Raw genomic sequence first — 11,222 nt, forward strand, 5'->3', positions numbered from 1 at the left:
GCCTAATATGTCAATATTTATGCGTTCCATCTCAGGTTAGCTAGAAATCCCTTCTCCATCAACAGAGAGGATGGGAATGACCAAGTCTCCCCAACCCCTTGAGAGATTAAGTTCATACCCACATTTGACTTTCAGTGTCCAGGTTCCTGTAGATGAAGCAGAGGCCCTGTGGCCAAACCCCTACCATTACATTACTAGACTGCCCAGTGGCACAGTGTCCTGGTAAACAAAGACAGTCTTACCAGACAAGGCACCTGCGGACAAAGCAGCTCTTTCTTTACCAGAGGATAAAATCCTTGTTCCACAGGAAAGCTACACTGGCCTGAAAAATTACTTCAAAAAAATTCTTTTTTATTTTATCAGATTTTCAGGCCTTTCTTTTGAGACATTACAAACATATATTCTGCCTTCATCATGGCCATGTAATTAAAAGGGAAAAAAGTAAAATGCCTGGGACAAGGAACACGCACGGTCAGCTCTAAGTTAAAGTTACTGTTTCCATCTGTGGGGAAAAAAGCAATTGAAGAAATAAGCCCTTAAAAAAAGCGGACATTCATGTGAAATTCCGATGGTGATCTGGAAAAGGAGCTGTGTTACCAACATCCAACGTAAGTGGTTTGAGGTGAGGGGGTTCAGTCGCTATGATGTTCAGACCATATAGTTTTGCTCTTCAACACTTTAAGGAGGTCCCAGACAGAAGATTTTTCCTGTGTTTTGATTCCCTAATTACTGGTACGAAGGGTTCTCATTGTGGATCCAAGTAAGATGGAATTATCTTTTCATGAAAAATCTTTTCTCCATCTATGTTGCATATTGGCCCAATGTTGAAGACTTCTGTCTTCTTGATGTTGAGATGTAATTCATATTGAAGGTTTTTACAATAAGCACTTTAAGTCCTCACTTTCAACAAGCAAAGTTGTGTCTTCTGTGTAAAGCAGGGTGGTAATAGTTGAGGGAGTAATATATTTTAAGGGCACATAAATCAATTAAAAACTGGTGGGAACTTCTTATTGCTTAGCTACCAAGGACCACACCCATCTCTGACATCTTAGCCCAAGGCTAAGGTAGAGTTGAAGAAATGACATGCTAAAATATTAGTCAAACCAACAAAGCATTAAACACACGTGCTCTGATTTCCACTTTGGCAGTTACAGTTTGATCAGGACAAAAGTCCGGGTTTGAATGCAGGTTCTACAGCTCCACAGAGCTCTGGACTGGAGTGGGCAAAAGTGGCTGAGCCTGGACTGCCTTGTCCTGCCTCTCCTCTCCTAGGAGGCACCTGGAAATCGTTGGTGAGAATGTGAGGAAGTGAAAATGTGAGGCAGAGAAAACACCTAAAGGTTTATAAGTGCATGGGTTCCTTCTGTGGGACCTGGGGTACCCCAGAGTGAGATGGTGTGCCTCCACCACTCAGACCCCCATTGGGTGAGAAATGCTGCTGAGACATGGAGGTAGTGGGGATAGGAGATAGAACATCCTTAGGCAGAGAACCCACTGAGTGTACCAGAACCAACTCAGAACAGATCCTGGAGCTTGGGCCAGGCTCTACCTGCGTTAAGACATCTCCAATGGAGTGCAGAGATCACAGACATCTCTGACATCCAGCTGGGGATGTTCCCAAACAGACATGCAGGCTAGAAAATGACGAGTCTGTATGAGCCATGGGAGCACTAAACTTCCCATGGATGGCCACAAGAACAAATATGTCTTAACGGGTGCAGCTGGAGTGCTCTTTGGCGGCAAGGATGATGAGCATACTTCAGGCATGTTGCAAGCAGGGGCTATTCCTTGGAGTGGGACATGATGCAAGAAGGGTAGAGAGTCAGCGAAGGAGAAGAAAACCCTTGACCAGGTGGACTGACACAGAGACTGCTGCAATGGGTATGTCAAGAGGTGTGAGTATGGCACAGGATAAGACAAGGTTCAGATATTTTGTTCATAGGGTTGTTAGGGTCATACTCAACTCAATGGCTCCTGAAAACAATATACTAACCATCAAGGACTCTGGGGCCCTATTTTCTGGAAGAGTGAATGTTGTTAAATTTGCTGTTTTTTTAATTGTTGTGTCTCAACAAGTTCATGCATTGTCTCCTTGCTCTATTCTGAAGACTGCCTTCTAGTCCAAGTATTGTTATTTTTATGTGCCGTTGAGTCACCTACTACTCACAGCGACCCTATGTACAACAGCCCTAAACCATGCTCTATCCTCTGCCAATCTTACTGCCCCTTATTACCCCAACCACTAAATCAATCCATCTAATCGAGGGTCTTTCTCTCTTGTGCTGTCCCTCCACCCTCTCAAGCATGACACCCCTCTTCCTTACAATATGTCCAAAGTATGTCAAACAAAGCTTCAGAATCCTTGCCTCCAAGAAACAAATTGGTTTCACCCTCTCCAGGATGAACCGGTTAGTTCTCTTAGCAGTCCGTTCAATATTTTTCTCCAACACCACAGCTCAAAGGCATCAATTCGCCTTCTATCATCCCTAGTCATTGTCCAGCTCTCTCTGATGCATAGCAAGTGATTACAAAGACCATGGCCTGTATCAGGCACACCTTAGTATCCAGACTGGCCTCGTTGCTCTTCAGTACTTTGGAGAGATCTTTGACAGCTGACTTTCCCAATGCAATATATCTTTTCATTTCCTGGCTGCTGGTGCCAAGAGTGTTGATTGTGGAACCAAGCAAACTAAAGCTGTGAAGAATCTCAGTCTCTTCACTATCTATCATGATGTTACCAATCAGCCCAGTGGGGCACATAAGCAAGTGTTCTGGGATTCTGATTCTTCTCAGTGTTAACTACAGTTTGTTGTGGTCTACACAGTCAAACGCCTTTGCATAATCAATGAAGCACAGATAGACATTCCTCTGATACTCTCTGCTTCCAGCCAAGATCCAGCTAACGTTAGCTACAGTATCCCTGCTACCATGGCCTCTTCTAAACCCAGCCTGCACTTCTAGCAGTTCTCTTTTGATGTGCTGTTCCAGTTGGTTTTTGATAATTTTCAGCAGAATCTTTCTTGCATATGATATTAATGATATTGTTTGATAATTTCCACATTCTATCTGGTCACCTTTCTTTGGAATGGGAATATAAATCTCTTCCAGTCAGTTGGCCGGGCGATTTTCCTCCAGATTTCTTGGCACAACTTGGTGAGCACATCCAGGGCAGCATTGGTTTGTTGAAATATTGTCAATAGGTATACCATCAATTCCTGGGCCTTGTTTTTTACCAATTCCTTCAGAGCAGCTTGAACTTCTTCATCACCACAGGCTCTTGCTCATCCTTGTTTCATGAATTTCTTCTGTGTCTGCCAATTCCTTTTGGTACAATGACTCTGTATACTTTTTCCATCTTCTTTTAATGCTTTCTAGATCATTTAATATTCTGCCCAAAGCATCCTTAAGTATTGCAACTCGAGGCTTAAATTTGTTCTTCAGTTTCTGTATACCAGGGATGTGTCCTATCTCCATACTTTTTCAACCTACATGCAGAACAGATTATCTGGGAGGCTGGGATCTATGAGGAAAAACGTGGCATCAGGACCAGAAGAAGATGCATCAACAACGTTATGCAGATGACACAACCCTGCTTGCTGAAACTGAGGAGGACTGAAGTGCTTGCTTCAGAAGGTCAAGGACCACAGCCTTCAATATGGATTGATGTTTAACATCAAGAAAACAAAAACTCTCACCACTGGGCCAATAGGTAGCATCATGATAGATGGTGAAGAGATTGAGATTGTTAACAGCTTCAGTTTGCTTGACTCCACAATCAACACTCTTGGTATCAGCAGCTAGGAAATGAAAAGATGCATTGCACTGGGAAAGTCAGCTGTCAGAGACCTGTTCAAAGTACTTAAGAGCAATGATGTCACTCTGGAGACTAAGGTGCACCTGATCCAAGCCATAGTCTTTGCAATTACTTGCTATGCATCAGAAAGCTAGACAGTGACTAGGGATAACAGAAGGAGAATTGATGCCTTTGAGTTGTGGTGTTGGAGAATAGTATTGAGCATTCCATGGACTGCTTGAGAACAAATACATTTATCGTAAGAGAGGATGAGACCAGGCTGCTCCTTGGAGGATTCTGAAACTTCGTCTGAAATACTTTGGATGTGTTGCAAGGAGGGATCAGTCCTTGGAGCGGTACATCATGCTTGGGAGGGTGGAGGGACAGCACAAGAAAAGAAGACCCTAGATGAAATTGATTGATTGATTCCATGATTAGAGTAATGGGGGTAGATGTGTCAGAGGCAGTAAGATTGCCACAGGATAGAGCAGGATTTAGGACTGTTTTATGAGTTGCGGGCGACCTGACGCCACATAACAATGACCATCAAGTCAGAGCCAACTCATAGCTTACTTTCTGCCAGTATTACAGAGACTGTAAATCACAGGAATAAAGACGGACAATTTCCCACCTGCCCACCCCCCCATGCAATTTACAGCCTTGGAAACCCAAAGGAGGGTCAGCTCTAGGTCAATTCTGACTTGACAGCAATGAAAGAGGGAGAGTAAACCAAAAGCCACGCCTGCAGCTGTCAAGTCGATCACTTGTGGTGACTCCACGTGGTCCTGGGCAGGACTGAGTGCCCTAAGAGCTCCGTGGTGGCTCTGCATGATAGAAGCATCATGGCTATAATCTTTACACAGGTAGATTGTCAGGGCTTCCTTCCATGGTGCTGCTGGGTGAAACAGAACAACTATCATTTTAAGTTAGTTGTTGTTCTTAAGTGCCATTAAGTCCAGCATGACTCATAGTGACCCTATGAACAACAGATCTGAACCTTATCCTATCTTGTGCTATCCTCACCATCTCTGATACAGCATTAGATGTGTCTACAGATGAGTAAGATATTTCCCAGCTCTGGAATTCAGCTTCTTTCTCTGTACAAGGGTATTGTAGACTAGATTTCTAGTTTAAAAATCATTCTTTGACTGATAAGGGCATTTTTATAAAAGGCCTGTGTGTAATGCTCTGAAAGAGAAGATAAATTCAGTACATAATCTTGCTGATCAAGAGGCTCATGCCCCAGGGTGAATGTTCCTCTCCTCAAGGTGAAGGCAGTGCACAGAAAGCTGCTCCTGCTCACAAAATACTGTCTGGACTTAGGAGATCCACTAATGAAGTCAGCTACTAAAGTGCTTCCAGGAATTTACTTCCTGCTGTCTGACCGTGTGTGAGCTGAAGCCATCCTTCTCAGAGGAACTTCAGTCTAGAGAGGGAAGCAAATGTGTAAATACCTGTCATCCTCCCTCAGACAAGGTGGCCAAGATGCTACTCCAAAGAGAGACTTGTCATTGCCTGAGGCATGCAGGGAAAGGCCCTGGTGCTCGTTCAATGTACTTGGTGGCACAGTATGCAGCTACAGAAGCCTGGCGGCAGGTGGACTCAGCTCAGTGGTGGTGGCTTGTTTTACTTTATTTCAGATAGCAGACTTCATACAGGCAAAGAGGAGAGGACATAATGTCCAGTGGAAGAACTGTGGCTGTAATCAACATGGTGGGAAGGATGTGGCTGGAACAAAGTGGTGAGATGCAGCTAGGGAGGGAAGCCAGGGGAGAGTGGGGGTGGGGGTGAGTCAAGGACATGCGAGAGACACCCGGGAAGAAGCTGCCTAGTACAGGATGCACTGGGGGTTGACTTTAAGGATGGGTATCCAAGTAGGGAATAGCTGTACAGGAACCAATGTCTGGCAAAGGGCCCCAAGGAATGGACTGAGAAATCTGTACGTGCATCCTCCACAGGAAAGGCTGTGTGTGTGCTCAGTGTGTTGCCATGGCACCTCTGCTCCCCTGAGGGGAACTTAGGGTGAAAGATCATCCTGGACCTCTGCTTTCCCCACAGGACAGAGGCCATGATTGGAAAGACGAAATCAGGGAGCTCTTCTCCTCCTGAGGTCTCCTGTCTCAGTACTTGGGCTCATGTTCCAGGACTCCAGACACTGCCACTAGCATTTGAAACTCTAAAATAAATGGCTCCCTATTCCCATGCTGTGGAGCCAGCAGAAGACTATGCTTTTTGCCAGAATAACGTCAGTGCAGCATATCAGCATGACTTCTCTCACACTGGGCAGACACCAGGGTTGGTACTGAAGGAAAGCTTTGAGTAATTTAAAAATGGAGAAAATGTAATTTTGTGAGAGATAAAAAATTATTTCAGGAATACAGGAAAGATTTAAAGATCTTTTGGCTAGGAACTACTTAACTATGTAATTTTGAAGACTTCTTCCAACATTTTGACGTTCTGACTATAAGTTGGTAAACTTCCTGTCTCTACCCTTCTCCATCCCTGTGCCACGTCCAGTCTCAAACTCTTTCTTAAATGAAAGGAATACAGAGATTTTTCATTGAGTGTTTACTATGGACCTAAACTAATTTAATCTTTTCATCACTCTAGAAGGGTCTGACTACTGTTCTTATTTTACAGATGCATTCACTGAGGCCCAGCAAAATGTGTATCTATATCCATTATGTTGTTCTTGTCAGGTGTCATTGAGTCACCTCTAACTCATAGCAACTCCATGGACAACAGGCCCATCCTACACCACCCTCCCAATCTCTGTTGTACTTTTAAGTCCATTGTTGCAAACACTATGTCAATCTATATCATTGAAGGTCATCTTCTTTGCTGATGCCTCTTCCAAGATGAGGCAAAGTTTCACTCTCTCCTGCTTCAAAGGAGCACCCTACACTTCTAAAATTCTCTGTCCTTTTGGCAGTCCATGGGATATTCGATACTTTTCACCAACACCATAATTCAAAGGCACCAATTCTTCTTTGATCTTCCTTTTCAACAGTAATATAAATATGAAGCAATGAGAAATGCTATGGTTTGGGTCTGGTACATGTTAATCTTTAAATGGACATTGATTTTTTTGCACAAATAGAAATAATAGTAGAGGGTTGACAAGCAGTGGTGGGAGTGGAGGGAGAGGGAGCAGGGATTAGTGAATGTGTGGTTAAGGTGAAGGGAAAGGGAAGGTATGGTAAGGTTTCAATAGACATTGTAAATATTGACATTATATAATTGCAATTACTGTTATAAAACAAAATGAATATGAGTAACTGAGTGAAAATGAGGTTTTAAGAAAAGAAGTCATTTACAGTAGATTTAGCCAAGGCAAGATGTCTTTTTTGATTTCTTGATTGCTGATACCATGGATGTTGATTGCGGATCCAAGTAAAATTAAGTAATTTACTTCAATCTTTTCTCCATCTATGATCATGCTGCCTACAGGTCCATTGATGATGACTTTTGTTTCCTTGATGTTGTTGACTGCCATTGATTCAAACACTAGCGACCCTATAAACAAAAAGCCTAAAGCCCCCCTATAACTATTGACATTTATCGAAGTTCATAGAGTTTCCAGAGGCATGTTTAGGAAGTGGATGCCACTCCTGTTAATCCATATTGCAGGCTCTAATCTTTGGTATTTTTTTAGTAAGTGCTTCAAGTCCTACTCACTTTCTCAAAGCAAGGTTGTGTCATCTGCATAATACAGGTTGTTTCATGAATCCTGAGGCTACATTCCTCTCCATGTAATCCAGCTTCTCAAATGATTTTGAGAAAGATTGAATAAGTATGGAGAAAGGATATAACCCTGACACACACCTTTCCCTTATTCTGTTCAGATGATAGCTTTGTAGTGTATATATAGGTTTCACATAACACATTTAAGTGTTCTGGTATTCTCATTTTTCTCAATGTTGCCATAATTTATTATGATCCACACAGCTGAATGTCATTGAATATTCAATAAAACACAGGTAAACATTTTCTGGTATTCTCTACTCTCAGCTAAAATTGATCTGATAACAACAATTATATCCTTTGTTCCACAGCTTCATCTTAATAAGTACAGCTTGGATTTCTGGCAATGTGGAATTCCAGCCTGTTAGTTCTCTGTTAGTGCACTATCCCAGCCATTTTATCTTCAGCAAGATTTCACTTGCATGTGATATTATTGATGTTGTTTGATAATTTCCAAATTCTGTTGGATGACCTTTTTTTTGAATAGGCATAATATGAATATCTTCCAGTCAGTGAGCCAGGAAGATGTCTTCCAAATTTCTTGGCATAGATAAATGAGCATCTGTTTGTTGACACACCTCAAGTCGTATCCCATCAATTCCAGGGGTCTTATTTTCCAGCAATGACTTCAGTACAGCTTAGACTTCTTCCTTCATTACAGTTGGTTCCTGATCTATGCTCCTTCCTAAAATGGTGCTTTGTCAAACACTATACAGATAAGAATGTAGGATCTACCCTGTTCTGGGAGGCAAAGGTGTTATTTGCTGTTGTTGCTAGTTGTCCTGCAGGGTGCTCTCTACCCTCCTGAAGCACAATCTAGCAAACAACTTCCTCTTCTAACACTTAGCAGAGGGTGAGCCAGGCTTCCCACCCAGGCCTAGTTCTGAGCCCAGGCTGGTGGGCTGAGAGGCCTGAGTGCACCACTGCAGCCCCAGCAGACCAGAACCACCACCCTCTTCAAAACCAAGATTGTCTGCAGAGAGCCTAGACAGTTCCTCCCACTCTCAGCCTTGGCTTCTGGCTTGTCTCTGACATCTTTCCTTGGATCCAGAGAGAGAAATTTAGGGTCTGGTAATTGAATTCCATTAAGCCAATTAAGATGCAAATTTGTACAGTTAATAAAGACTGCAATTTAGAGACAGTTTTACTGGTGACCCAGGACACTCTCCTCTGGGTAGATAGGACGTGGAGAAGGTATGCACTGCCACCCACCAGACTGTTGTGCTGTTGCCTCTGGGAAATGTCTTCCTGGAGGAAGGGCAGCTGACCCCAGAGAAAACATAACTGTGCAGAGATGGCTCAACTGTGTGATCTGGGTGTGGGGACAGCCCAGCCCTAGGCATCTGTCACCTTCCTCCCATTAGGGCTTCTTCATCCCCTCTGCCCCAGGTGCTAAGTTTGGGGCAAAAAAGAAAACAAAACCCTTTGCCTTTGAGTCAAGCTGCTGAATGCCCAAGGTTGTAAGTCTTTGCAGGAGGAGATTGGTCATCTTCCCCCTATGGGGTAGTCTTTTGGTTAGTAGCCAAATATACATGGCCCAATGCCACCAGGGCTGCTTCGTGATCTAAGGAGTGGCAGGCAGCCCAGCCTGTTCTAATCATGGCAAACAACCCCGCCCCCCCCCCAATGCAGAATGGACCATGGACTTATTTTTAAAAATTACATCACCGTGCCTGTCTTCCAAGGTGCCTCTGGGTTTGTTCAAATCACTAACTTTCCACTACCTAGGAATTCCCAATTAAAGGAGACTGCCTGGGTTCAAATCCCAGCCCCACTACTTCCCAGCTGTATATCATTGGACATCTGGTGGTAATTTTCAGTTTCCTGATGATTCATGGCTCTTTTCTTTACACATCTGTCCAGATAATAAAGTTACTTCTAGTTTATATATTGGAAATAAATGTATTAGTGCTCAGCCAGTAGCCTTAGCCTTCCAGAATCTTCACCAGAAGGACAGGCTCGAGAACCAGAGGGTTGACTCATTGCTTTGCCTGTGTGCTTTGTCTCACTACTGGCAGCTACTGAAGCCAGTTGTTTACTGAGTGTTCCTGCCTGTCTGGCTTAGTGTTATATGAGCACACCTCATGTATGTGCTTGTCAAGTCATTACAACTTTGCTAAGAGAGGAGTTTTATCATAGCCTCATTTTACAGATGAGCAAACCAATGTTTAGCTGTTAAGGGATCTAACTCCAATTCCTTGTTCATGAGCGTTCTGTGACAAAGTCAGCTATGCTCTGAGTGTCTAGAGGGTAGGAGTCTTGTCTTTCTTGCATCTGTATCCTTATTCCACTATCAACACAGTTCACTTCCAGTTGTGAAGGGATGGAGTGAAGATTTCAGCATTAGGCAACTTGGATTTGAATTCCATATCTGTCCTTCACTCAGTGTTTGATCTTAGCCTTGTTTTTCTCATATCTTAAATTTCTTTAATAATATGTACTCATCAATAGCCTGCCTTATACAGATAACACAACCTTGCTTGCCGAGACTGAGGAGGACCTGAGGCATTTGCTGCAGAAAGTCATGAACTGTAGCCTTCGATATAGATTGAAACTCAAAATCAAGAAAACAAAGATTCTTGTTGTGTCATGATAGATGGTTAAGAGATTGAGATTGTTAACAGCTTCAGCTTTCTTGGCTCTACAATCAACCCTCTTGTTACCAGCAACCAGGAAACCAAAAGATGTATTGCTTTGGGGAAATCTGCTGTCAGAGATCTCTCCAGTGTAGTGAAGAGCAATGATGTCAGTCAAGAGACTAAGGTACACCTGGTCCAGGCCATGATCTTTGCAATTACTTGCTATGCATCAGAGAGCTGGACAATGACTAAGGATGACAGAGGAATAGATGCCTTTGAGTTGTGATGCTAGAGAACAGTATTGGCTATACCACGGATGGCTAGAAGAACAAATGGGTTCATCCTGGAGATCCTTGGAGGCAAGAATTTTGAAATTCTATCTCACATACTTTGGGCATGTTTCCAGGAAGGACCAGTCCTTGGAGAAGGACATCATGCTTAGAAGAGTAGAGGAACAGCACAGGAGAGGAAGACCCTCGATGAGATGGATTGACTCAGTGACTGGGGTGTGTCAGAGACAGTGAAGTTAGCTTAGGATAGAGCAGGGTTCATAGCTGTTGCTATGAGTCGGAGTTGACTTGATGCCCATGACAACAACAACAAAACTTACAAAGATTCCTTAAAGTAAAAATGAGAGTCTATGTACCATCATATGTTGTATTGTCATATACCGTCCAGTTGTAACTGACTCACAGTTGACCCTCTAGTAAGTTTTCAGAGACAGTAAATCACATGGGAAGAGATTGCCCATCTTTCTCCCAAAGAGGAGTTGTTAGATTTGAACCATGTGCTTTTGGTCGGCAGCACAACTCCTTACCACTAAGCCTCCAGAGCTCACACTCATTATATAGTAAGTACTAAATAAAATCAGCTATGCAGAACAGATTATCAGGGAGGCTGGGCTCTATGAGAAGTGTGGTGTCAGGATTGGTGGAAGATTCATCAACAATCTGCGTTATGCAGATGATACAACCATGCTTGCTGAAACTGAGGAGGAGCTGAAGAGTTTGCTGCAGAGGGTCAAGGACTGCAGCCTCCAATATGGATTGAGGCTCAATGTCAAGAAGACAAAGATTCTCAACACTGGACCAATTGGCAGCATCAAG

Source organism: Elephantulus edwardii, unplaced genomic scaffold (assembly GCF_000299155.1).
Source record: "Elephantulus edwardii isolate Elephantulus edwardi_28Jun2011 unplaced genomic scaffold, EleEdw1.0 scaffold00288, whole genome shotgun sequence".
In the NCBI taxonomy this organism is placed as follows: Eukaryota; Metazoa; Chordata; class Mammalia; order Macroscelidea; family Macroscelididae; genus Elephantulus; species Elephantulus edwardii.